This window comes from Apteryx mantelli, chromosome 2, assembly GCF_036417845.1.
Source record: "Apteryx mantelli isolate bAptMan1 chromosome 2, bAptMan1.hap1, whole genome shotgun sequence".
In the NCBI taxonomy this organism is placed as follows: domain Eukaryota; kingdom Metazoa; phylum Chordata; class Aves; order Apterygiformes; family Apterygidae; genus Apteryx; species Apteryx mantelli.
In genome coordinates, this window is record NC_089979.1 from 46,860,295 (window position 1) to 46,888,018 (window position 27,724).

The following is a 27,724-nucleotide window of genomic DNA, read 5'->3' on the forward strand; positions in this document are numbered from 1 at the left end:
ATTTGCTTCAAGAATTGAAGACTGTCAACACCCTAAAATGCTGCTGGGCAAATTTCTGAAACAAAATGCTTTCTTTCAGAGATAAGAGAATGATAATGTTTTGGCACTTTTTATTGCTTTCCTACTTTTTACATTCTCAAATATTTACTATACTTGATTTATGCTTAAAATGCTTTTGGTCTTCCTGAAGCTCCATTTTATGGAGCACTGACTAAACTGAAAAAAGTTCTGCTCAGATCTAACCAAGATCTTTTCATTCAGTGGATATCTGTAATTTACTCTATTCAATCAACATCATAATTTTTCTTGTAAGGTATTAAGACCATGTAGAGCCCAGTGATAACAGCCATAAATCATGGAGACAGCTCCCAAATGAAGAGTGCTTAACTTAATCATCCAGTACAGACCAAAGTAAATGTCACTAGCTGATGGGAGAAAAGATGCGTCTTATTTCTTTGGTCTTTAGCATGTGCAAGAAAAATGAGGTTTTCTCATAGCGAAGTTGCTAGAGCATTTTCTCAAAATTTTGGGTAACTTTTTATAGTTGTTTATTGTGAGGTATTTGTAAAATAAATCATGAGTAAACTATCCTTTTAGCTTTTGTAAGTTCACAGATGCTAAGCTCAGAAAATGTCACTGCAGTAACCTAGATTGCACTTCCACATAACAACCTATTTTCTCCTGCATGACTGCAGCATATCTTTCAGAAAGATTCTCAGTCTTTATTTAATGACTTTAAGTGATGAAGAATCCACCACAGACCTTCGTAAAATATATCACTAGTTATTTAAAAAGTTAAAAAGTGCACCTTATTTCTTCCTTGAATTTGCCTAGCTTCAGGCTCCATTTGGTCATGGTATGCTTTTAACTGTTAGTTGAAAGAACACTGTAGTATTAGACCTCTTCTTTCCTGTGTAGGCCTTAAATTGTTTTATTAAATAATATCTACTTAAAAATACAAACTCCAGAATAACCAGAAACTGTTGCTTGCTTTCTGCAGCTCTTTAGAAGATAGTCAGTGAAAACAATAGATGCAAAATTTATTTTTAATATAATTTTTATTCTAATTCTTAAATAAAATTTCTTGTCTTTCTGTGTTGTTTCATAAGTATAGTAATCTGACTGTTACAGATTCTGACCAAGTTGCTTCCCTCAACAAAAAAAAATATTATTTAGCAGTTAAATCCCTCAAAGTAAAGGAAACAACAAATTTTTCAAATGTGGATGCTCAAAAAAAAGTCAGTTTTTCAGTGATGACATAAAAAGAGATAAAAATTGTATCTTTTAGATCAACTGTAAGTGTTGTTCTTGGGGACTGCTGTGGCTGTCACTACCACTGCTGAAGTGCACTGAAGCTGGTATTATTAGGGCCAGAAGGAGACTGACTTGCCTCAATGGTTTTCAATTCTTGGTTAATTATAATATGCATAATGCACATGCTTTAGGGCCTAATATTCTTTCATGTAATTTTCAGGATCTTTCTTCCTTTTGAGCTCCAAACACATAGAGTGGATGTAGAAGGTGGTGCATTAGTACATAGATTTTTTGCCTGCTTGGACAAACCACCATTCCATGTGTTCTTCATGCTCTGAAGGCATAGCGTGCACAGAAAGCTGCATGTACACAATCACATATCTGACAGAAAACCCACTTCATAAATCCACGGTAAACTATTTTATTTCTTAATCCTCTTCTTACACAGGTAGCATCCCTAAGGCAATGTCTGGGCTGCTGGGCAAGCACGATTCATAGTAAGCCCTCCATCCCAGCGCCCTGAACAACCAGGTGGGGAGCATGAGGGATGCACACTGCAGCTCCCTTCGGCCCTGCCTCGGGGCTCTCTGCCTGGAGCCAAACATCACAGGAGGGGGAAGTATAGCATATACACACAGGCATGGCTAAATAGACACCCAGGTGTGTAAACTGGGAAGCTCTCCTGTGTCCTGCCAACCATAGAATCACAGAATCACAGAATGGTTGAGGTTGGAAGGGACCTCTGGAGATCATCTAGTCCAAACCCCCTGCTCAAGCAGGGTCACCTAGAGCACGTTGCACAGGATTGTGTCCAGGCGGGTTTTGAATATCTCCAGAGAAGGAGAATCCACAACCTCTCTGGGCAACCTGTTCCAGTGCTCTGTCACCCTCACAGTAAAGAAGTTTTTCCTCATGTTCAGATGGAACTTGCTGTGTCTCCGTTTGTGCCTGTTGCCTCTCGTCCTATTGCTGGGCACCACTGAGAAGAGTCTGGACCCTTCCTCTTTACACCCTCCCTTCAGATACTTATACACGTTGATAAGATCCCCCCTCAGCCTTCTCTTCTGCCAGCTGAACAGGCGCAGCTCTCGCAGCCTTTCCTCATAGGAGAGATGCTCCAGTCCCTTAGTAGCCCTTTGCTGGACTCGCTCCAGCATGTCCATATCTCTCTTGTACTGCGGAGCCCAGCACTGGACACAGCGTGCCAGATGTGGCCTCACCAGGGCTGAGTAGAGGCAAAGGGGTTGACTTGCTGGCAACACTCTTCCTAATGCAACCCAGGGTGCCATTGGCGTTCTTTGCTGCGGGGGCACATTGCTGGCTCATGGTCAACTTGGTGTCCACCAGCACTCCCAGGTCCTTCTCTGCACGGCTGCTCTCCAGCAGCTCAGTCCCCAGCCTGTGCTGGTGCATGGGGTTATTCCTCCCCAGGTGCAGGACTCTGCACTTGCCCTTGCTGAACTTCACGAGGTTCCCCTCTGGCCATCTCTCCAGCCTGTCCAGGTCCCTCGGAATGGCAGCACAGCCCTCTGGTGCGTCAGCCACTCCTCCCAGGTAATACATTTTACACTTGAACAGTTAAAAAACACCAATGAATCTAAACACATCAAGTCTGGGACTATTTCTGGAGTCTCCTGCACACTGTGGACCATGTCTCATCCCTGATGCTTGAAGTCATGCCATTGTGCTGCAGGAGCTATAAGGGCTGAAATGGGACTCGAAAGAATAATCACAGCAGGGAGACATCAGTGAAGCATGTAAGTTAGTGTGCTGCTGTACTGCCTTCTAGGAAGAGAGGATTCTGAGTTTTGGTGTCTGTTTTCAGGGCTGTGTCTGTATTTTATATTCAACTAGCATTACATACAGACCAGAAAACCTTCTACAGAAGCAATCTACACCTCTCCATTCTGAGCAAGATGGACCAAGTACTTGCTGTCCCTACTCGCTGACTGCTGGGCATATCCTTACCTCCTGGAGTCTGATGTTCTTTTATATAACTTCAAAGCCAGAAGTGACTTAGCCTATTGTCTAGCAAAATATTCTGTGTAACAGGTTTTGAATGTTGTGTGACTAAGGAAGGAACAGAATTGGTGTTTCCATAAGAAAATGGGAAATTTTCTGTAAGAAATCTCTAATCACTTGAGTGCTGTATAGAAGACAGGTAGCAGCTCCCCTTCTGGCCATGTTTTAAATGTCTACAGCTACTTTGTGTAGAACTTGAGCCTTGTCTGGTGTACGTTAGGCGTATTGGCAAAATGTGTGATAGGTTACATGCCTGGGTGTCTCAGGCATGCTTCTGAGCTCTCTAGACCTCTTCCAGATGTCCAGCTGAAGCAGAAGGTACAGTTGGGTTTTTGCTTTGGGAATAATTATAGGAGCCTAGAGAGAATACAGAAGTCGAGTGGGTCTAGTCTCACGTTTTGCATCTGAGCATCTAAATTCTGCTAAGTCCTCTGTTAGGTGTCTTAAGACTTTTATGGGGTTAGTTCTGAATCTCATCCTATATGACACAATTTTACTACATCAGCATGGTCATTACTTTGTAATTTCCACCCTGTGTCATTCTTAATCTGAAGTTCTGATCCACTGTAGTGTAAGACAATGTCTTGTTCCTTTAAAATAGGTAGGTTTGCATTTGTGATTTCTTGGAATGACTTTTAACACTGTTATTTTCAATTATCACATGAAGTTTGATATGAACAACACTCAAAATTCTTCTGAATTAATGGTTTCTCAAAGTGTCTTCTGATAGGCACTGCATAAGCTCCTGTACAAACTTGCCTACTTTCAGATTTTCCTCAGCTGATATCTTGAAAATGGACAACGCCTTAAGTGATGCCCAAAGGCAGTTGCATGACCAAATGCTAGTCTGTAGCTATAACGTTCATTTTCTTTTCTTACTACCTAATATTTGAGCTATTCAGTCACATTAACCCACTGCTCATTCCTGCATTTGCAAAGTTAACAAGATAGGATACTGGCATTCTTAATCCTGTGTTGGTCGCTTCAGGAACACTTTTTTTTAAATTTTCTTTTGAGGTCTTTCTCACAGAATTGTTCCTGGTCTTCAACAGTAAAACCTGACCAACTAGGGTGCAATGTATTATTTCTATTCTAATAAATTTTGTCTTGGCTTTCAGTTTTGAATAGGATTTTTATTATTATTATTATTCCTATTATTCCTATTGTTACTGTTATTAAAATACCTAACCTGCCCTGGCTTATTGGCTGTTCATATTGACAAATTGTTCTCTTTTCCAGTATAAAAATACTTATAAATGTCAGTAATTTTGAGTAAGGCTTTCAGATAAAGCTTTGAGATATGTTAAGCTCTATCCTCCTGCTTTTGTAAGTGCTGAGAGATAAACTTGGTGTGGTCATCACCTTGATACTGCCCTGCTCAAATGATGTCCAATGCTTTGGAGGGGATTCCTTCCACAGAAATGAGTACTGTAATTGTGGAAAGTATAGGAATACAGTCTATGGAGATAGACAGGAGAGAAATTCAGATTTTAAATTGTCCTCTTGAACTTCTCTTTCTCCAATAGTGTCACTTAATGAGTAACCTTAGTGTCACTCGGTCCCTAATCTAAGCTACCATTTGAATGCTTAATATTGGATGCCATTATCCTCACCCAAAGGCTTATATTTTCAAGATAATGAATGATTTTGACTGTCTTCATTTCAGGTGAACTAACTGGAGATGTCTCTAAGGAGTCTGATGTTCTTAGAACCAGTCTTCAACATGGAGTGAAAGTGGTAAGGTTTGTGATATTTCAAATCGGGCAACTATTCTTGAGAAGCTTCTGTGATCACTGGTGAATTTGGAAGTTCCACCAGCTAGCATTTTGTCTTAGCATAATTTTGTGTTTCTCACTTACTTGGTGACATTTGCCCAGGTAAGATTATTTTTTTGAATTATTAGATGGCCACAGGCTTCAGAAAAGATGTGAGAAGGTGAGAAAATACTGACTGAGATATACCAAAAGCTTCAAAAGAGGCTGCTATTTCCAAACCTGGACTTCCTTTCAGATCACTATATCTGCAAGCAAGTTTCATTAGAACAAACAGATAAGCAGGTAGGCATTTTCCATGCAAACTGTTTTGAAGCTTTCAGGCCTCCGTTCCCTAATGGAAAGAGTTTTGGAAAAGAATGGGCACACCACCTGCAGGATTCCTGTTGCAAAAGTAGTTGATGTCCCCTGGTCTGAGGGCCTGGGACTACACAGAAGTTGATGCCATGTCAGGTAATGTTCACCCTTTTTCAGAAGATCAACAAAAGGACTTCTCAAGATCTATTGGGAATAGATGCCCAAGCCTCATGCTGTGGCTACATTCACAGACCTGAATGCGCTCCTTGCAAAGAGAGCAATTTCCAGCCTAAGCCAAAATCAGCTTGTTCTTTAAACTTCACAGCTGGCTGTGCTAACAAGCCCATGTTCAAAGCAGAAAAAAAGCACCTCCTTGAAGAGTGTATATGTGTTTGGTAACAGCAAACAAGGAGAGAAAAATGTAGGTTAAGAGCAAAGCTGAGCTGAGGCTCAATATGGGCATTTGTTTGTTGACTGCTGACTGACTTTGGACAGAGAGAAGTTAGTCAAATAAACACTTCTGAAGAAACTGTGTCCTAAATATCAGATTGTTTGATTGTAATTGTTTGTACATATTTACTGAATGACAAAGAACTTGGCCACTTTAAGTGGCAACAGTAAATTATATATGTTCACTGGCATTTATTTACTTTATACTAATTGATTTAGTAAGTACCAATTATATCCTTAAACAGTTTTGTGAATGTTAATGTATCAGCTACACTCCTCATTTTCCTGTGTATTTTGTAGTTGGAAAATGAACCAGTATGACTTCTTTCATACCTATTAGCCATCATTATATTCTCTAGTAAAATGGTATTTCCAATGTAATGATACTAATTAACAGAAGTGTAAAGGCTTTGTAATGATCTTAGCTATTGCTAAAACCGGTTCAACATTTACTAATGGATCACATTAATGGTCTGACTGTAGAAGTGATGCCATTGATATTACCATATACATTTGGTTAACTTTGTGTATTGAAAAATTTTCTGCTGAAGAATATTGTCTGAAACAAAGTCTTGCAGGAATATGTCAAATCCAGTGAAGTTACTGCTTGATTCAACAAGAAATGTTAAAACAAATATTTTGGTTGTGAATTGACATTTGAAAATAAAATGACAATCTTCATTTAGTTTCAGCAGAGAGCATTGCTTCATTTGAGTTAAAAATAAAGCAAAACAAAAATGCCATTTTTTGTCAAAATGTTGATATGAAATGACAATGACCAGGTTTAGAATTTTTCATGCCTATCTTTTATTTACCTCCTAATACTATCAATATCACCCTCAACTCTTTCCGAAAACACCTTACATACTTGGCATGCACAATCAGTGGAAAAGGATCAGCTTTTTGTTTGTGCAATTAACTATAGAAAACATATATTCCTGGAAACTATGTATACTGATTCTGCACATGATGAGGCAGATAACATTTAGCTGTAACTGAACTTGCTTGCACTCCCACAGCAGTCTAGCTTCAGTAGAATTGTACACCCTGTGAATTAATTTATCCTGCTTTTCAGGCTGCTTCGCTGCTTTTGGCACTCATGCTAGCAAATTTATGGCTGGCCTAAGGATGTACACCCTGCATGGCAGTATGCAGCACAAGCATACCCTTATTCAGTGTTTAACATTAAGCATGGGGGTAATTGTTACTCTGAGATGTCAGCTGGTTATCTCAGAGAAGCTGTCATGGGGATCGCATGCTGTGGAATGCAGCTAACAGAGGCAGCGAACAAACGCAGCAGTTTGTGCAGAAGGGTGCATGAAGGTACCTTCGTTTCTGTTCCCTGTGGTGTACGCTTCCTCAAGTATGGTTGTGACACGTCACACAGCACGTTCCCCAGCAGCTGTTGGAGTTGCTGTGTCAGAGGCTGCGACCCAGACCGACCCTCTGACAGTAGACGCAGCTCTACAGGTCTCAGGCTGCAGGGAGTGCTTGGGGCCTCTCTGGGAGGCCTGGGCTGGCAGCCAGCTCTCCTGCAGGAGCTGTGCTGCTGTTGATGAGCTGTGTTGTCAGGTAAAGGAGTTACGGGAGGAGGTCAGTAGGCTGCGCAGCATCCGAGAAGATGAGCAAGAGATAGACAGGGTATTCTCGGAGACTGTGCAGCTTCGGGAGTCCCAACCCCTCACAGCAGTGGAGTTGCCAGAGGGCTCTGTGCCGTGTGAAACGGTACATCCTAACACCGTAGAAGAAGGCTGGAAACTGGTCTCTGCTCGTGGGAGGAGAAAGGCTCCTACTCCTCCCGAAGACTTACAGCTGAAGAACAGGTTTAGTGCCCTCCAGGATGAGGAGGAGATGGGCATGGCTGCAAGGGGAGTAACTGGGACAACAGACCCTGTGCCTTGTGGGAACACCTGGAAGAAGCAGCGGGCAATAGTTGTGGGGGACTCCCTGCTGCAGGGGTCGGAGGCATCTATCTGCCGACCTGACCTCTTGTCTAGAGAGGTTTGTGGCCTGCCAGGGGCTCGTGTACGAGACATCATGGAAAGACTGCCAAGGCTGGTCCACGCTTCAGACTATTACCCACTGCTGCTCTTCCATGTGGGCGCCAATGACACCAAGGGCAAACTGGAGACCATCAAGCAGGATTTCAGAGCTCTGGGGATGGTGGTCAAGGGTCTGGGAGCCCAGGTCATCTTCTCCTCAATCCTGCCAGTGAGGGGGATGGATGAGAGGAGCAGGAGACGGACTTTCCAGGTTAACGACTGGCTGCACCGCTGGTGTTGGCAACAGGGTTTTGGTTTCTACGACCATAGGACCCTGTTTGAAGATCGACAACTGATGGCAAGAGATGGGATCCACCTCACGAGGCGGGGCACGCAGGTCTTTGCCAACAGGTTGGCCAACCTGGTAAGGAGGGCTTTAAACTAGGAAAGATGGGGGAAAGGGAGAGTTATAGAGACAGGGTAGTTGGCAAAAGACAGCTCAAGTCAGGACACCTCCAGCAGGTGAATGCAGCCAGGGAAGTGCGCATGGGATGTGGCTATGGAGGACCCTCTTGTATCCCTCCTGGGAAACCTGCATGCTCAATCACCTCTCTGAAATGCCTGTACACCAATGCACGCAGCTTGGGGAACAAACAGGAAGAACTAGAGATGTGTGTGCGGTCGCAGGGCCATGATCTCATTGCCATTACAGAGACATGGTGGGATAGCTCGCATGACTGGAGTGCTGTCATGGATGGCTACGTGCTTTTTAGGAAAGACAGGCCAGGAAAGCGAGGTGGTGGAGTTGCTCTTTATGTGAGAGAGCAACTGGAATGTATTGAGCTGTGCCTAGGGGTGGATGAAGAGCTAGTCGAGAGCTTATGGGTAAGGATCAAAGGGCAGGCTAGCATGGGTGACACTGTTGTGGGTGTTTACTAAAGGCCACCTGATCAGGAAGAGGAAGTTGATGAGGCCTTCTACAGACAGCTGGAAGTAGCCTCACGATCCCAGGCCCTGGTTCTCATGGGGGACTTCAACCACCCTGATATCTGCTGGAGGGACAACACAGCTAGGCACAAACAGTCCTGGAGGTTCCTGCAGAGCATTGGTGACAACTTCTTGACACAGGCGGTGGAGGAGCCAACAAGGAGAGGTGTGCTGCTGGACCTCGTACTAACAAACCAAGAAGGACTGGTGGAAGATGTGAAGGTTGGGGGCTGCCTTGGCTGCAGTGACCATGAGATGGTGGAGTTCAGGATCCTGCGAGGAGGCAGCAGGGCACCAAGTAGGATCGCAACCCTGGACTTCAGGAGAGCAAACTTTGGCCTCTTCAGGGACCTGCTTGGAGGAATGCCATGGGTTAGGGCCCTAGAAGGAAGGGGCGTTCAAGAGAGCTGGTTAGTGTTCAAACATCACTTCCTCCAGGCTCAAGAGTGGTGCATCCCTATGAGTAGGAAGTCAAGCAAAGGAGGCAGGAGACCTGCATGGATGAGCAAGGAGCTCCTGGCAAAACTCAACCAGAAGAAGGAAGTATACAGGAAATGGAAAGGGGGACAGGCCACTTGGGAGGAATATAGGAACGTTGTCAGAGTATGCAGGGATGCGACGAGGAAGGCTAAGGCCCATTTGGAATTAAATCTGGCAAGAGATGCCAAGGACAACAAGAAGGGCTTCTTCAAATACATCAGTAGCAAGAGGAAGACTAGGGAAAATGTGGGGCCTTTGCTGAATGGGGTGGGTGCCCTGGTGACAAAGGATGCAGAGAAGGCAGAGTTCCTGAATGCCTTCTTTGCTTCAGTCTTTACTGCTCAGGCCAGCCCTCAGGAACCCCAGACCCTGGAGACAAGAGAGAAAGTCTGGAGGAAGGAAGACTTTCCCTTGGTGGAGGAGGAGTGGGTTAGAGATCATTTAAGCAGACCTGACACCCACAAATCCATGGGCCCTGATGGGATGCACCCACGAGTGCTGAGGGAGCTGGCAGATGTTATTGCTAGGCCACTCTCCATCATCTTTGAAAGGTCATGGAGAACAGGAGAGGTGCCTGAAGACTGGAAGAAAGCCAATGTCACCCCAGTCTTCAAAAAGGGCAAGAAGGAGGACCCAGGGAACTACAGGCCAGTCAGCCTCACCTGCATCCCTGGAAAGGTGATGGAGCAGCTCATCCTGGAGGCCATCTCCAAGCATGTGGAGGACAAGAAGGTGATCAGGAGTAGTCAGCATGGCTTCACCAAGGGGAAATCATGCTTAACCAATCTGATATCCTTCTCTGATGGAATGACTGGCTGGGTAGATGAGGGGAGAGCAGTGGATGTTGTCTACCTAGACTTCAGCAAGGCTTTCGACACTGTCTCCCATAGCATCCTCATAGACAAGCTCAGGAAGTGTGGGCTGGATGAGTGGACAGTGAGGTGGATTGAGAGCTGGCTGGAAGGCAGAGCTCAGAGAGCTGTGATCAGCGGTGCAGAGGCCTGTTGGAGGCCTGCAGCTAGCGGTGTCCCCCAGGGGTCAGTACTGGGTCCAGTCTTGTTCAACTTCTTCATCAGTGACCTGGATGAAGGGACAGAGTGCACCCTCAGCAAGTTTGCTGATGATACAAAACTGGGAGGAGTGGCGGATACACCAGAGGGCTGTGCTGCCATTCAGAGAGACCTGCACAGGCTGGAGAGGTGGGCAGAGAGGAACCTCATGAAGTTCAACAAAGGCAAGTGCAGGGTCGTGCACCTAGGGAGGAATAACCCCCATGCACCAGTACACGTTGGGGGTTGATCTGCTGGAAAGCAGCTCTGTGGAGAATGACCTGGGAGTGCTGGTGGACACCAAGTTAAGCATGAGGCAGCAATGTGCCCTTGTGGCCAAGAAGGCCAATGGTATCCTGGGGTGCATCAGGAAGAGTGTTGCCAGCAGGTCGAGGGAGGTGATCCTCCCCCTCTACTCAGCCCTGCTGAGGCCACATCTGGAGTACTGCGTCCAGTTCTGGGCTCCCCAGTACAAGAGGGATTTGGCACTACTGGAGCAAGTCCAGCGAAGGGCTACAAAGATGATTAGGGGACTGGAGCATCTCTCTTATGAGGAAAGGCTGAGAGCTGGACCTGTTTAGCCTAGAGAAGAGAAGGCTGAGAGGAGATCTTATCAATGTGTACAAGTATCTGAAGGGAGGGTGTCGAAAGGATGGGACCAGACTCTTTTCAGTGGTGTCCAGTGACAGGACGCGAGGCAACGGGCACAAACTGAAACACAGACGGTTCCATCTGAACATGAGGAAAAACTTCTTCACTGTGAGGGTGACAGAGCACTGGAACAGGTTGCCCAGAGAGGTTGTGGAGTCTCCTTCTCTGGAGATATTCAAAACCCACCTGGACGCGATCCTGTGCAAGGTGCTCTAGGTGACCGTGCTTGAGCAGGAGGGTTGGACTAGATGATCTCCAGAGGTCCCTTCCAACCTCAACCATTCTGTGATTCTGTGAATTTACATTACTGTTCTGAAATGCTATATGATTTCCTTAGATTAAAGGACACTGTCAGGTAAAATCGAATCACATTTCCTAATGTGTTTCTTCCCCTTATTCTTAATGTGTTTTGAATTGAAAAATTTGAGTTTGTTTTCAATTTGAGTTACTCCCTGCTACTGCACTCTGCTTTTATGCCAATCTCTGGTCCTTTACCTGTGAAAATGACTGTTTAACATTTCTGAATAAATAGTTAACATTAAAACATGTGGCAACAGCATTTGACAGGAAGAGTCATTTACCCCCCCCCCCCCCAATCTCAGTTAAGTCCCATTACATGTATTCTCAGTCACAACCTAACTTTACAACTCAGTGGAACCACAGAGTCTTTCTGTTATTATTCATTATTTGTATGGTGGGAGTACCTAAATTACCAATCAGAACTGATACCCCATTGTGCTAGATGCAGGATTTCCATAGAAATTCTCCCAGCCCATAAAGAATGCATGAGATGAGAACATGCTAAACATCACATATACATACAAAAGGGAGTATGTGATTATTCAGATAGACTATGTATACCTATAAGACATATAAAATTGCAAAGACAGAGAGAAAGAGCAACCTTCCTTATGTGTATGAACACTGTCAGAAGATGATGGGATGAGAGGAGCAAATATATGTTTTGAGAGGCTACTGACTAAGCTGGGGATCTCACAGAGCATGTAAGGACAAAACATAGTACTATGCAAAGATACCCTAGAGGGTCTGCAATGTGCCATAATATCGCCTTGCCTCATGTAACTTGGTTCTAGAGGTGGTACAGTCACATTAGCATTGCACCATGGTCAGGCTGATTAGCTGTGTTAGTGCAAATGCATTTGTTAGCTTGGATAGATCTACGTGGAGCTGCATTGCAGAGTAGTCCTAATCCAGGCTGTGGTTGTATTTAGTAAAGAATTTAAGATTAATGGTGGAAATTCCATGCTGGATTTTCAGCAGAATGGAAATAGTCTTTAAGATGCTTTATGCTCCTTCTGTGTCAAATAAGTATCCCAACATTTGGAGTTGTAACCAAGTTGAAATCCAATGACAGTTAAGTACAACTACCTTCTCCCTTTCCCTTTTAAACAAAATGTGGTATTTCTTGGGGCTGTGATAACTCTCGAAAAATCACTGATTATCATAATACTTCTTGCATTACTTCAAAATCCTGCTCTGATTTTTCTTTGGTCTTTGGTCTTTGAAGCTGCTAAGGCATGCATCGGTGGAGTAATAATTTCTTTCCCATTGTTTCCAAAAGGATGGTGTAACTGAAAATTACTGGAACTGAAGGGGAGAAAAATTAAGATCCTCAGAGGAAAAAAAAGTGTGCAACAAAGTCTAAAATTAAAATGTACTGAAGCAGATTTGATGTAGTACATAGCAGGTTTGAGCTAAATGGGCTGTTGCCAAGCTGGATATTACTTCCTTTAGAACAAGGAGAATCTATTTTGAATCCTACGATCAAGTTAGCAAAAACATTACTCATCATAATGTTAAAAATAATAGCAAGCTTAGTGCAAGACAACAGTGCAGCAACTACTGTTGCCTACTAACATGTTCTCATCAGACAGTTGGTCTGTTTGGCAAACCGGGCATTGAATAAATATTTGTAAAACCTAAGGTCTGCGATGAACTGCTCTGCCATTCATTTTCTCAGTGATCTTGGGTGTATTATTCCTCGCTTGCTTTTGTTATCTGTTTTTATGTCTTAATTATATAGGTAGTAAACTCTTTGGAACAGTGCCTGTCTCTTATTTTCCAGCAAGGTGAACAAGACCCTTGGTTTGTCCTCTGTCTCTGCCCCTCTAAATTCTAAAATCCAAGCCCGATTTGCCCCCTGTTTCCCAAACTTGCTTGTGCCTTCCCAGCTCCTTGGTTCCTGCCTGTTCCTTGCAGGAGGCCTCCTCCCCCTGCCTGAAGAGCTGCAGCCATCTGAGACCCAGCACTGTTGCACCCTGTTTCTGTTCTCCAGGGAACCTACAATGCTGCAAATGATTTCAGCACCAGTTCAGCTTGGGTGGCTGCCACTGCAGTTTGGTGCTTCAGACACATTTTCTTGATGACTCTCTTGTATTGTTTCCACAACTGAATAAGTCAGAGCCTTTCTCAATCACATAAATCAAGAAGAAATTGATGAAAGTCTGTAAACAGAATGCTCAGGTCTGTCCATGTTACTTCTAATTTTCCCAAAGTGAACATTTTATGCCTAAATTGTAAAGCTGAAATGATGTATGACAGCTTTGAAAAAAGACAATCAATTTCCAAGGAAGTTTGCAATTAAGCAATATTTAAGGAAGTCTGTGGCTTTCAAATATTTTTAAATCTGGTAAAATTCTGACATTATTATTCAAACACGTCACGCTGCTAACACAACAGCTAACCATTTCTCCTACATTCTGTAGGATTTTTTCATGAAGGGAAGAGAAGACTTCTCTTTCTGATGAAACAAATTTTTGATAAAACATGGTGTTTAAAAATTCTTGGTTTCCTAATTTGAAAAGCCCAAACTAATGGTAAGCTTTTACCAAGGGACTTTATTAATTAAGCTTTTGTTTTCCAATTAATGTCAGTAGGATGTGCTTTGCCTTTTTAAAAAGACAACAAAGATTAGCTCTTTCTTTGAAAAAATCAACATTCTTTTTCCAGTAGAAATTGGGGATTTCATAACTTCTTTTGTGAGGTCTGTCATATCCCCGTCTTCTTCCTCAGCATTCTGTTTAAGCAGAATATGAACTTGGGGTTTTTGTTTTCTTGTCTGTTTCAGAAAAAGGTAATTTTCTGCTGGGATTAATGGTAGATTAATAATAAGAATCAGAGTAGGGAAAAAGAAATAATTTACATGAGATCTCTTTATAAGTGCTGGTGTTAGAGACCTTACTCTAAGAGATTTATATTAATGAGATGTCATATGCAGTAGGAAATAAACCACATGCTTAATATGGGTAAAAGTGCAGAAATAAAATAGAGATAGGATTAGATCAAGCTTCCAATCATTTTATTTCTGAAAATAGCCAAGTTTGCAAAGTGGAAAACAAGACTGGATCATAAGTATTTAGACTAGTTGCAGTTAAACATTTGTGAAGGAGCCTTTTCAATTTCAGTTACTTTTATACTGCTAATTTATAGTTAATTGACATATGCATGCATATACATACAGGTACAGACACATTAGATATTCAAAAACTGAAGACATGGCCAAAAGAAAATAATATCCCAGTTTACTTAAACAGTATAAACTAAATTCCTTTGAAAAAGGACAAAACACCTGATATTTCATCTTTCAAAAAGCAGCTTCTTAAATAATTGGGTTTAGTGGGTTTATTTTTCCAAAGAAAATGTAACCAAGTATTTCTCAGTGAAACAATTGAGGGGTAAAAAACCCTTTAGCTAGTAATATCTCCCACTGCTGAGACTTTGCAGGTTCTAGATGTGGTTTTAAAACTAAGAACAAATTTGGCCAAGGTGCTTTCTGTATTCAGTCTTCTTACCAGAAATGTGTTTAAGATCACTGAGATTTTGGGGGTTAGGTTGTCATTTTTTTTACTCTTTGTTTTTTGAATTTCATTCGACTATTATTTGCTTTGATTTTTAATGTCAACATCCAGTTATATATATATTTTTTTCTTTTTTACAAGTGTTCTCATTATTACCATTCTGAATACTATTTACCTACATTTTTGGTCTAAATTTACTGTTTTCTGGACCAGAGTGCAATGTAACATCATGGTAACAAAAGATTCAATGATTATAGAAAATAACAAAACAAACTGGAACTAAAGCCAATTTATAAATCACTCTTGGTATTGAATGTTGATTCATATGGTTTATTTACAGTTCTCCTACTAGTTTTAAGCCCATCTAATATATCCAATATAACTGGAACTGAAATGAAGAACTTCTCAAATGACACATGCTACCATGGCCTTGCTACCATCACTTTTGGTTTTGTTCTTTGATGCTTTTCACTTTTCCAGTTGTCCCCTCTCTTTTCACTAAGTTTTCTTTGCTCAGAAATTCAATACAAAGTACTCTGTGAAAAATTCATACTTTTTAATGTTTACTATTTGATGTCAAAGTGCATTAGGCCTGCCTATGTCTTTGTGTTACAGATCTTGTTATGGGGCTACTGAAACATGGATTACCAGCTATGTCCTTCAGACTAAAGAGATATCTATTGGTATTCTAGAATGAGTTCTGAAATAGCTAAAATATATGGAGAACCAGAAAATAGTAGCTAATTGGTGTTATTGTCCCTTCTTCAAGTATAAGTTTAATTCCACATTTTCTATTTCTATACTTTGATACTGTAGGGTGAAGAGGAAGAAATAGGTTTAAAATCATTGACAGAATTTATTTTAGACAGGATGTAGCAAATCTTACTGATAACAGGATGTGGCAGATGAAAATGTCAGAAAGTTAACTGGAGACAAAAAAAGTAAACAGGTTTCTCAATAAAGGAACATAAATTTATATCTTCAGAAGAGTGAAATGGGCAACATCTACATCAACAGTTCTTAAAAAGTATCTAGACACCCTTGCACACACATAAATATATCTTGTTTGCTTAGAACTGGACTTTCAGACTTTGAGCCTGGCTTTCTGGGAATATTGGTGCAGTTCCAGAGCAGAGTCATGGCTCTTCATCTCATTTTATGTCACTGCAAGGGCTCAGCCTGAGTCTCCCACTCATAGTGGGGTCATATCAAAGTCACTCTTAGAAATCATACTTATGTTAACCACCTCACTTTACCCATCACTATTACATTATGTAGCCATAGAAATGACCCAAAATGACAACTTTTCTTTATAGTTTTGCTCGATCTTTTTGGTCTGCCTACTCCAAGATTTTCTTCTCAATCATTTTCAAAAAGAAATCTGAAAATATAAAGATTAGCTGGTTCCACTGTGTTCTTTTGGCAGAGGGGTCTCATAAAGTCTCTGACATTTAGTAATACTTTGTTGTTCGTTCTCTGTACATTGTTGAGTAACTTTGTTGAGAATGACCAGGTAAAAGTGAAATCCTTTGTATGCATGTTGAATATGCAAACTGCTATCCAGTATTTGTTTCTTTCCAATAATGCCAGTGTTCTCTGAGACTATAATATAAAAAATAGCCTAACACACAAAGAAGGAGTAAGTGTATTTAATGTATACCTATCTAAAACCTCATTTGAATTGTTTGATGTGTTTAGGAAAGCTAACAGAATATAGTAAGTATTCAAACATTTTCCTGCTTTTCAGAAAGCATTGATTAACTATACTTTGTAGGGCAATGAGCTTCTCAATTAGACACAATTCTGTTGCCAGTGCTATAAAACTGACTGCTGTGTAGACATGTTTCACATGCAGTGAACTCAGTAGTGTAGATACCAAAATATTATTCCTCCCAGTGAAAGAGAGCTTGAAAGCTATATGCTGTATGTAGACATAACCATAGAAGCTTCTATTTCCCTCAGATCTCCCTGGAAGTCATACAGGTGGTAAGTGACAGAAGGAAATTCTGCAACATTAAACTAGAGATACCACTTCAAGAGAAAATAAACAAATGCCAATAAGCTCCAGTTCAGCTCCAAGAATGAGTGCAGTCACTTGAAGGCAGCATCTGTTCTCTGTATCAGTGACTAAAATGACACCTCCATTTTCTAATAATTATTGTCATTTCTGTAGGCTCCAATATAAACTCATCATAAGAACAGCTCCTTCCTAAGCAGGTGATTGTCATCCATCTTAACTGGGGAATTTTCAGTGATATGAGATTTTCTAAAGCTTAAATGAGAGATGTCAAAACATTCAATCATAGGGAAACAAACACAAATTATCACAGTAAAGCTTGCTGAGCTAATCACTTCAGAAAAAACTTACATCAGCCCTAGATGCTTATCCCAATTCTTGCTTATATGGGAAAGAGTGAAGTTAATTTGGCACAAAGGACAATTTTGCCTGGAGGGTATCTTTGAATCATAGTCTTTAATTTCCTAATATGAATGAGAGTAATGAGAGTAGGGTCCCCTTTTTCTGCTCTTTGAGGTGTACATGGACATAATAATCCAAGTGATACTCAAATTCTTGTCTTTATTGCTCTCATAATAATCTGTCATAGAAATAGAATACAAGACCTGGTGCACTGATTCAGCTATTAGACATTTTCCTAACAGATGACATCATTTCCTGACACACTTAGATTTCATCAAGGAAAAGAATATATGTTGCTAAATGTTGTAGGCAAAATGTTGCCTATTCCAGTTTTGGCAATAAGGAATAGGTAGGCTTCTTCTGCCACGACCAAATATTTCCAAACAGCAATGAAAACACACTTGGCAAATAGAATCATTACTAGAATTATCTAGAACTTAGGGGAATTAAAATACAGCATTACTTTGCCAACTTTTTATTTGTTGCAGAATACTGGAGTTGGACAAAAGCACTTGTCTGAAAATAGAGGTTGAAATAGTTCATTCTTATAGACTGAAGAGCTATATTTTTCACTTGGTATGTTTTGTGCTGCTGATTGTTTTGATTGGGTATGACAATGAGTAAAATGGCAAGGGGATCAAAACTGCCGCATGAATTTCTAATGTCTGAAAGCATATAAATATTTTGACACAAGGAGCTGAGATTTTAAAATGCTAAGCACTACAGCAAAATGGATTAGCCTTTAGTAAGGGGAGCTTCAAATTGCCAGTGCCAGGGGTTTAATGGAAAGCAGAGTGTCATATTTGCTGATTTACCCTTTCACTATCTTATCCAAAACACCTGGGTAATATGTTACTCACAAATTATAATTCAATAAACATACTTTGGGTTTCAACCCTCAGTTTTTTCAAGAGTTTCAAATAAAATATGCATGAAAATGCTGGATATGTGGAAAAGTATTCTCCTTTGGTTACTATTGCAGAAATATCCTATGGACAGAATGAACACAAAGTAGAATAGAGCCATCTTTTTGAAAACTTCAGGGTACTTGAAGATCTAGAGATACTTGAACATTTCACAGCAGGACTCATAGGGAACAGCTGTATTAACTTTAAATGAATTATTTTCTCTAGATCTGTTTGTGGCGGAACGCAGCTACCCCCCCCCCCCCCACACACACATCTCAGGCCCAAAGCGTGGCAGAGCGCAACTACCCCCCCCCCCCCCCATCTCAGGCCCAAAGAGTGGTGAAGCACAACTATCCCCCCCCACACACACACAAACACCTTATCTCAGGCCCCAGCTGACCGCAAATAACTGACTGCACCCAGGGCTGACCAGGAGGAACTAGGTGATACTGGTTGCAACTGGTGAGGCCAGAAATGGGCATGAGATCAGCAAAAAGGTATATTTTCCCCAACACGGCATGAGGTCAGCAAAAAGGTGTATTTTCCCCAATGCGGCATGAGATCAGCAAAAAGGGTATACCTCCACACCAAATATTGTATGACCATGAGTCAAACTCCGTGCCCATAAATAGCGCTGCAGCCTAGAGCCCATGGAGCTCTCGTGCACGGCAGCAGGCTGCACGGTGGTGAATCTCCCCTTGAGTTGGGACGCCTCTCAAGGTTACTCTCCTGGAGTTAAGAGAATCTCTGACAAGAAACCGTTGGAGTGGTAAGAAACCGAGACTCGGGCACTAACAAATGTGCAGCAAGATTTGCTTGCTATGACTACACTGTATGGCCATCTTCAATAAATCTGTTAACTAATAACCAATAACCTTCTCCCCTGCCCTTCACCCCTGCGACACTGTTATAGTTTGCTGGGAACAGAGAAATATTTTGTCTGAGATTGTAAGTTTTAAAAATATATTAAGGTTTATTATTTCCATCACTACTTTAGAAAAAACATACATGAAATAAATCCTAGGTGATTTATGTCTAACGTATATTGCACTCTCTATTCCTCATGCTCTCTATATAGCATTCAGCATTAATACTAGGTGAGCTATAGCAGAAACAAGACCAACTTCCAGAAGATTTACCTTGCCCTTTAGTAGGTTTTGCAGCTGATGGTGAATTGCGGCTGTGTAATGTAAACAATTTCAGGGAAACTTATTAGCCTGAATTTGCAGCATATTGCTTCTCACAACAGGCAGATTCCCCCTCTTGCAAATGGTACTGAACTGTCATTTGTAGCCCTGCCAAACTGGGATGTGGTGAGCTGAATTTAAGATTTTAAAATGTCTGTAACTTAAGAAATTGTTACTAGTTAGTCCTGGCCCTGGGGTAGTGCTATACCTGTTTGAGAGAGAAAGGGTGTTGTATGTTGACTGTGGTAGATTGCTCTTGACACAGCAAAGGCTTTGTGTCAGGGAGAAGGTTGTATCCCCCCATTTTTATTTCTGATCCTGATACAAACCAGTGTGCCAAATGCCAAGGATTCCTGAGGGCCCATTTATCAGTAAAGGATGATCAGATCATGCTCAGCGTCAGCTGATAATCCCACTCTCCCTTTCCTGCTCCCCATGTCAAGAGCAGCAAGGAGAACAGAACAGGAGCTGCTCTTCCTCCTGCTTCCCTTCCGCTTTGCTGATGCCCTACGCTGCCACTCAGTAGATGTCAGCTGCTTTCCAGATACTGTGTCCAAGTAGGACTAAGGGAATGGAGCAAGGGAGTAGAAGTCATGAAGACAGGAGTCCCAGGAACACACTTGCCAGAGAGACATGATGTTGCTAGCACCAAGCGTAATGGCTTCTGTGTAGTTAAACGATTACAGTGAGGGAAATAACTTGCCATTCCTTTCTTGACATACTTTGTTGCTCAGATCTGCAAGCTTTAATATATGTTTTTTAGCTGGCTATTTAGTGTTAAGATATAGTGTTTTATTGATATATACAGCTGATATGTAGTATATATTAGTTAATAAATAGCACACAGTTTATATATTTCTATATATGCTACTGCTATTTTCACTTTCTACTGCTCTTTCGCTTTCTTATCTTTTGATCAATTTTTAAAAGTTAATCAATTTTAGTCTGTTTTACTTTCTGATTTCCTTTCCATTCTGCTCCTTTCTAAAAAGCACGTCAGGATGATTTTCCATGTTGGACTTTCTACCCTTTCTCAATATTCTTCTGCAGCTCTTCCAAGAAAAAATCAAACTTTCTTCTTGATGATGAATTCATTATATCTGCTCTGCTTCTTCAAAGGGCCTTGCAGTATTGAACATATCTCTCAAAAGTTATGCCAAGCAAAGAGGCTTTTAAAAAGTGAATTTAATATTAGTCACAAAGAATGACAGTCTTGTTCCCAGTGAAATAAATGGAATTTTGGTCATTAATTTTATATACGGCCACTATTTTGCCCCGGAAAAGAAAAAAGTTCTGATCCAATTCCCCTCAATGGAAAAAGCTGCATTGTTCGTGTTCAAAATGAAACTGCAGTTCAAGGTTTCAGCCCCTGTTCACAAAAATGCCTAAATCCAAAGGTTTGCTTTTACCTTGGAATTTTTTGTTTCAAAATGTACTTTACTTAGTGTTTTATTTTCATGCAGATGTTATGTTCTTTATTTTTATGTTTCTTTTGTTATTTTGTAATATATGAGGCAACATCATATTATTAATGTGTTCTAACTGCAGACATGTCACAATGCTAATTCTTGAACAGCCCTATTTTATATTCTGCCTGCTCTCCTGCCGTAATGCTTCCTCTTGTACATATCAGTTTGAAAGCTCTGCAGTGCACTTATGCATGAAGAATGCTGAGCTAATAGAGAAGGGTAAAATCTGAGAATGTAACACAGACATGGATTGAAAGAAAAACTAGAATGTCGTAGATACCAGTGTCTCTAAAACTCACCCAGCCTGTAATATCTGGTAATTTAAAAGCTGCATAGTACAGTGGCTGTACTTGGCTTATTAAATCTAAATGTGTCTTATCATGACTGGACATCAATTTTTTCTTAGTTTCCTGCAGCAAACCTTTCTCTGTGTATATTTTGTGTACACATTTTTTGGATGTATGCTGCAAGTTTCCACGATTACGTGTATGATAAGAATACTCTCCTCAAAAAGCCTTCCCATATCAATGTTTCTGATTGTATTCTAAAGATAAACCCTTTTATGGCAATGTGAGAACCTCCACTCCAATGACGAGAAAGGCTCAGTATGCTTGAAGATATATAACAACACAAGGGACTCAACCAGTATGATGGTGCAGATTACCAGTACATGGTACAAGTACCTAAGGGCATTAAAACAACTGGTTTGGATTTTTCATTTTTCCTACTTTTAATTGTGACCTCTTCACTGTATAATTTGACTCATAGGAAGTATATTCTGCCTTAGCCTTTATTCTTTCTATTTACAGTAATGATACTGAAGGGTTTGTCAGATACTGTGTAAAATGCTTTGTACTGTTTCATATTTATTAGAACAGTTGTTTTTCTCAGGTATCAGGCTTTTTGTAGAGCAATAAATTCAGGTAGTTCTGTTTTGTATTCTTTTTAACTTCAACTTCTTTTATCTTTTTCTTTTCTTTCATCCTTTGCTGCCTCTGGAGCAGTTCTTTACATAAAATTTAAAATGCACACTACATTTACTGTACAGTACACATCAGCTTTTATTGGGCTTCTTACACCTTACAATATTTTATTTGATGCTACATAGGAAATTCTTGTTTATATTTTTTAAAGAGCTTCTAAATATTTTCTGCCTCACGCCTCATGGGATTTTAAAAAACATTTAAAATAAAAATAACAGATTTTATATTTTACTTTTTTTTCCTGGTTCTGGCCAGCCTGAGGATATTTTTCTAAGAATGATGAATAGACTGAGGCTGTGATTGAGGAGTCTTCATCCTGCTCCTGAGAAGATATACAAAACTCCACCAGATCACTATGATCTTTTTCTGAAGTATTGGAGAATTTTTTTTTATTCTACACTTTCTGACCTTACAGGAGTATCCATAACTCAGTACACAGAGGAAAGATCTAGTGACCCCAGCTAGGTTTAAAGATTCTCAGAAACAAGATGCATACCAAGATATCTTTTGGAACTTTTAAAACAGAAATCTTGTATTGCTTGTTATTCTTAAAAAAAATTGTTTCCTTTTCTTTTGACAAACTGTGCATCCACATTAATCATGAATAGGAATAGGTCACTGACAAGATGCAAGCCCTCCAAATGCTATAGTCTCAGTGTGTATCTGTGGACAAGCAGCACAGCTACTTGCCCTGCAGATCGGGCACAGCTCTGACCTGTCCTCCTTGTCATCTTCCTTTCACGCTTTGCAGTGTTCAGGGAGAAAACTAATATTGAAAGAAGCCATGACATAAAGGCTAGAGGGCAACATTTCACACAGACATTTCTTACAGCCTAGCACTAGTATCTATTACATCTTATCCAGTTTGATTAGGGGCTATCAGAACTGCTCTTAGATATCTGAGGAAAGAAACTTCCTCAATACCACAGAAAACAAAGGTCTAATTCAATATTCAGCAACAGTGAACCCTAAGAGTGACCTAAGTAACAGAGTTCATCTGGCTTAGGATAAAATGAATAACTTTTTAAAGCAAAAGCTGATACTTTCCTGAAATCAGATGAGGCTGGGGTCAAGGTTTAAAGCAAAACATAGCAGATATTGTAAGTAAAGTAAAAACAGTATTAGGAATGAAATTATGGAATGTTATTCATTGTGCTCATCATACAGTAAATGGTAATTTATGCAAAACACAGAAAGTTTTATAGTAATTATCTGTCATCATGATGGAAATGGTCTGTGCTGACCACAGTATTCAGACCTGCATCAGGTAATCCAGTTCCTCACATCCATGTTCCAACTTGGTAAAAATCTACAATGTAGGCAGAAGTTCCGGAAGTGAGAAAATGTACATTAAAACCATGGAGATTAAACTTATCCTGAAAAGTAATCACAGACCAAACATTATTTGTAGATAGTCTGGATGTGACCCTAATAAAAGAAAATTACACATTAGAGACAGAACAAAATTTGCTTTAAATTAGAGCTCAAAGATCAGCATGAAATCACAGTTTTAAAAGGAGGTGATGGGAAAGTGCTATCTTAGTAATTTTGAGGGTTTGATTAAAGACAAATGAAACCAGCACCTCAGGATCTTTATTGAACCTACTAAGTTGCACTCACCAGTAATTAAAATGTGCAGGACTAAGTGTCTTTAACTTCTACACTTTTGAGTAGCACTGGGACTGCAACTATAATAATGGACCATACTGAAATTGAAGTTCAAAGTTAGGATTTTTCATAGGAGGTAAGATGTGTGGCATGTGTTGCGATTGGTCACAGCAATGCTTAGGTTTTGTAATCGTTTGTATCCCATGTGTCACCAAATATTGAAGAGATTAAACGGAAGAATCCCTCTTTACATACATTTAGCAGTTGATCACTAGCAACATCACTGTGGCTATTGAGACTTTTTTCCTTATAAACATGGAGGAGCTCTACTCCAGTCACTATTACATTCAACACAAGGCAGCTCATCCAGGAAAGCATGTAGCTGTGTGTTTAACTTTAGAAATGCACAGTTTTATTGTACAGTATTATGGCCTCAGTGCACATTTATTCAGAACTCCCCTGAAACCCTGCAGCACTGGAACCTTGATTTGGTAAAATTTTATACATGTCAAGGCTCCGGAGCTTCAAGGCATGGGTATATGGTTTTAAGGTTAAGTTTGTATTACTCCCAAGGTTCACACGAAAAATCATTCCACAGCCATTGGCAAGTGCAAGTTATCAATCATTCTGCTTCATGTGGGGTTATAGGAATGTGTGTATAAAGCTCATACAACAATTCTTCTGCTTCCAGCAGCCCTGGTACAAATACAGCTGGAGTACTGTGCCTAGGTTTGGAGCATTTTTTCTGCAAGGCACAGACCACTTAGGCAGGAGATGAAATAATGACCAGAGGTCTCAAAAAATTGTGTGTGAGGAAACATTAGAAGAAATGGGATTGTTCATTTCAGAGAACATGTCGAGAAGACATAATAACTAATTTCAAAACATAGCTGCAGAATGAATGAAAATGAAAAAAAATGTTTTCCACAGGCAGAGGAGGCTGGAAAAGTAATAGCCTTAATTTTAAGGAAACAAAATATAGGTTATACATTAAGAAACAGTAAAGATAGTTAGATACTGTAATAGATTGACTGTGAAAGTTGGGGGATCTTATGCCATTTGAGGTTTTAAAGGACAGGTTGGACAGATATCCCTTAGGAATGTGTTGTGTATCATCTGGGTAAGAATTAGCAATTTGCTCCCTAAAGTGACATGGAGGTATGAGGTGGAGCTCAACTTGAAATGCTGTTTGAGACATAATACTGGGTCTGTGCCAGGATAAATTTCAACAGATTCAGCTGAGTCTGGCTGGATTATTAATTAAACGATGTTGCCATAACACTTCAGAACAGAGAGGGAAGGAGAGGGAATGAGGAGACCATGGTGAACCTAAGAGACAGGTAAAGATTGGCAGTGTGGTCCTACTGTTAAGATAAGCTTAGGCTAGGAAGAGAAAGCAGCAGCAGTGAGACCTGGGTACAAACAGGAGTGAGCCATTGTACTCAATGGTCTCCCAAGGTCAAGTTTCCTTTGATGTCACTTTGTCAAGGAATGCACTTTATAGAATACCGCTGTTTCTGCCATAAGTCTATTTTAAATAAATATATTAGAAGTTTGGAAGTTATTTAAAATACTTACTTTTAATAACAGGCTGTTAAGCCTGAAAAAGTGCATATAGAATTTGTTAGGATTTTTATTTTTTTTCTCTTCACGTTCTGAGAAACACAGATTCTACCAAGAAATAGGCCTGCATGAATAAGGGCTTTTGGCAAAAATTTGTGGGCGCTTCATTTTCAGATCTAAGCTGTTGACCCCTACAGATATGTCCTCAAGTACTAACAACAAGGGCAAAACAGATTAAGTAGGTTGTTGGAGGGGTTTCCCAGAGTAATCTTGTTTCGGTCTGGCCCAAAGCCAAACAAAAATGTATCAAATAGATTAAATGCTAACGCTAATGGTAATATTTCAGACCTCAGTCCAAAATGGGAATAAAAGTTCCACAGAAGATTAGAAAGTTCAGCTGTAAATGGTGACTCCTTAAATATGCAGTATGCCTGTAGGCACTCTTTAATATAGCTGTAATTAAGATATGTGGAGGAAAATGTATATTCATTCTTTCAGCAACAGTTGGATTAATATTCAGTTGACATTTTTGAATAAGTAACATTGTTCAGTGTCAAGGAATAAGCAGCAGAACAGACTTTATTAAAACTGGTAAAGGATGATCTACCAAGAGGTTGCTAGATCAGATAAGATCCTCATATTTTCAATCCTTTCCCCAAATTTTTAGATCTTTTTCTTCTTTCACTTCTCCTTTTTTAATTGTATCTTTTCTCAAGCATAACAGATATTTCTTTTTCTGCGGACCCTGTTCTGCTCTCCATCATTCTAAGATGAAGCTATTTGATAAAATTAATGTTCACTTTGCAGCCACTTTCTTGGCCATTAAAAATTGCCTACAGAAAGTCCTGCTGCTTGTGGTTGCAGGACTCTCTTGGGAATGATGCATCAATGAGTCATTCCCAGGAGTGTCCCTCTGGGTGACTCCTCCTCCCCTCCAGATTTGCTCAGACTTGGATGTGGAAGTCCATACTTCCCAAACAGAAGAATTCAGTCCCTGCTGGGGACTGAATGTTGTATAACCTTAACTCTTCCCCGCCATCTTTTTCCATTTCCAACATGGGGTGCTATTCTTTGGGCAGCTCTGAAAATCCTGTCATGTTTCACTTTTCTGTAACCCAGGTAATTAAGTGTGACCCTCTGCAGATTCAGACTCCTGATTCATCCTGCCAACTATCATTCCTCATCTCTTTGGATTTCTTTTGCTCTCAATTTCTTTTCTCCTTGCTTCTCTCCGATTCTGTTTTTCCATATTGGCTCAGGTTTATTCTGGCATCCGATTTCATTTTCTTGTGTCCTGTTAATATTCTGATTTTCCCAGTGAGTCTGGGACATTAGGATCTTCAAGTTGTGTGTCTCTGATCTTAACAAAGCCAGGGAGAAAACAACAGTGATGTAAGGCAAATCTGCTGGATCGAAGAGACTATAGTATCAGGTTATTAGGAAATGCAAGGAACCAGGGAAAGATATTGAGATAGTATACTAAGAATATGACGGAGTGATGATGATGTGTGTCAGAAATCATTCTTCTTGGAGCCAAGTCAGCTAGTACTGAAATTGATTTTGCTCCAGTGGAAACTAGAATAGACACTTTCAGCCCTACTGTAGAAAACTCATTAGAGACTTGGTGGAAAATCACATCTATTGCAATTCTTTTAGCAGTGCTAATAATGGATTTAATCCCATCTCCATTAGCAATCAAGCCATTTTCAGATCCAGCTGAGGAGGTTAAGCAGATCCTGTAGCTGATGCAATATGAGCTATTTTCAGGTATAGCCACACTGTTGTGGGACAGTCCTCAGCCAAAAGCTCAAAAACGTTATCAATTAGGTTCTGCACAGCACCACCTATGCTAAGACTTATCCTTTTGTAATCTACTACTGACATTAGTATACCTTTTTCATAACCAAATATAAAGAAGAGTATGATATTCTCTATGGATGATTCTAACAACTGTTTATTAAACAAAGGTTATGCTTTGTTCAGTGTTTAGGTTTCAGATATATTTTAAACAAACATTCCCACTCCTAATTATAATGTATTCTCATTTAGGCTATTGAAAATCATAATTTAAAACTTCCTTAAAATTAAATGAAACATCTAATCCCACACTACAAATAATGTGTTATGTTTTGTTGCTTCCTCATGATGTGTTGTACTGGTTAGTTTTTGTAATCCTTTGCAGCTATTTAGCAATGAAAGCAAAGAAATTTGTCTAAATCAATGTCATTATTGTTTTTGTAGTTGTTGCTGTTGTTTGCATGTGGAGAAGCTTTATCTTATATCTCATTTACATATGTGTCATGGTGTAACATGAAGTGTCTGTGATATATGGCTATACACCTGTGTTGTCTGCTGACAAATGTCCTACACTTAAGATATTTCTTCTCTATCATAACGGGGCTGATTCCAAAAACCATAAAAAGCCTATAAACATTCTCATGAAAGTATCTCTGAGAGGCTGCTTTATTTTTATGTTCTGCTTCATAGGAAGTGTTAAGAATGCAGAAATTTAGGTTTCCTTTGCTCTCTTTTGCTTGCATTGTGATCTGTCATTGATATTGTGTTATGAATTAAGATGTCTGCTGTGTAACACCAGTCAGAGTACAATATGTTAATAAAAGAAGTAAAATGTTCGATTCTAGTCCAGAGAACAGTTTTTTTGCATCAGAGATTTGCTGATATTTCACAAAGGCAGTGATTTCTGAAAGTAAGTTCTGTGCCAAAGTACTCAGGGAACACATATAGGTAATCCAGGCATTTTAAAAATGCAGACAATTTGCTGCATGAATAGTATATAAATAAAATAAGAAGATGACTACTTATTT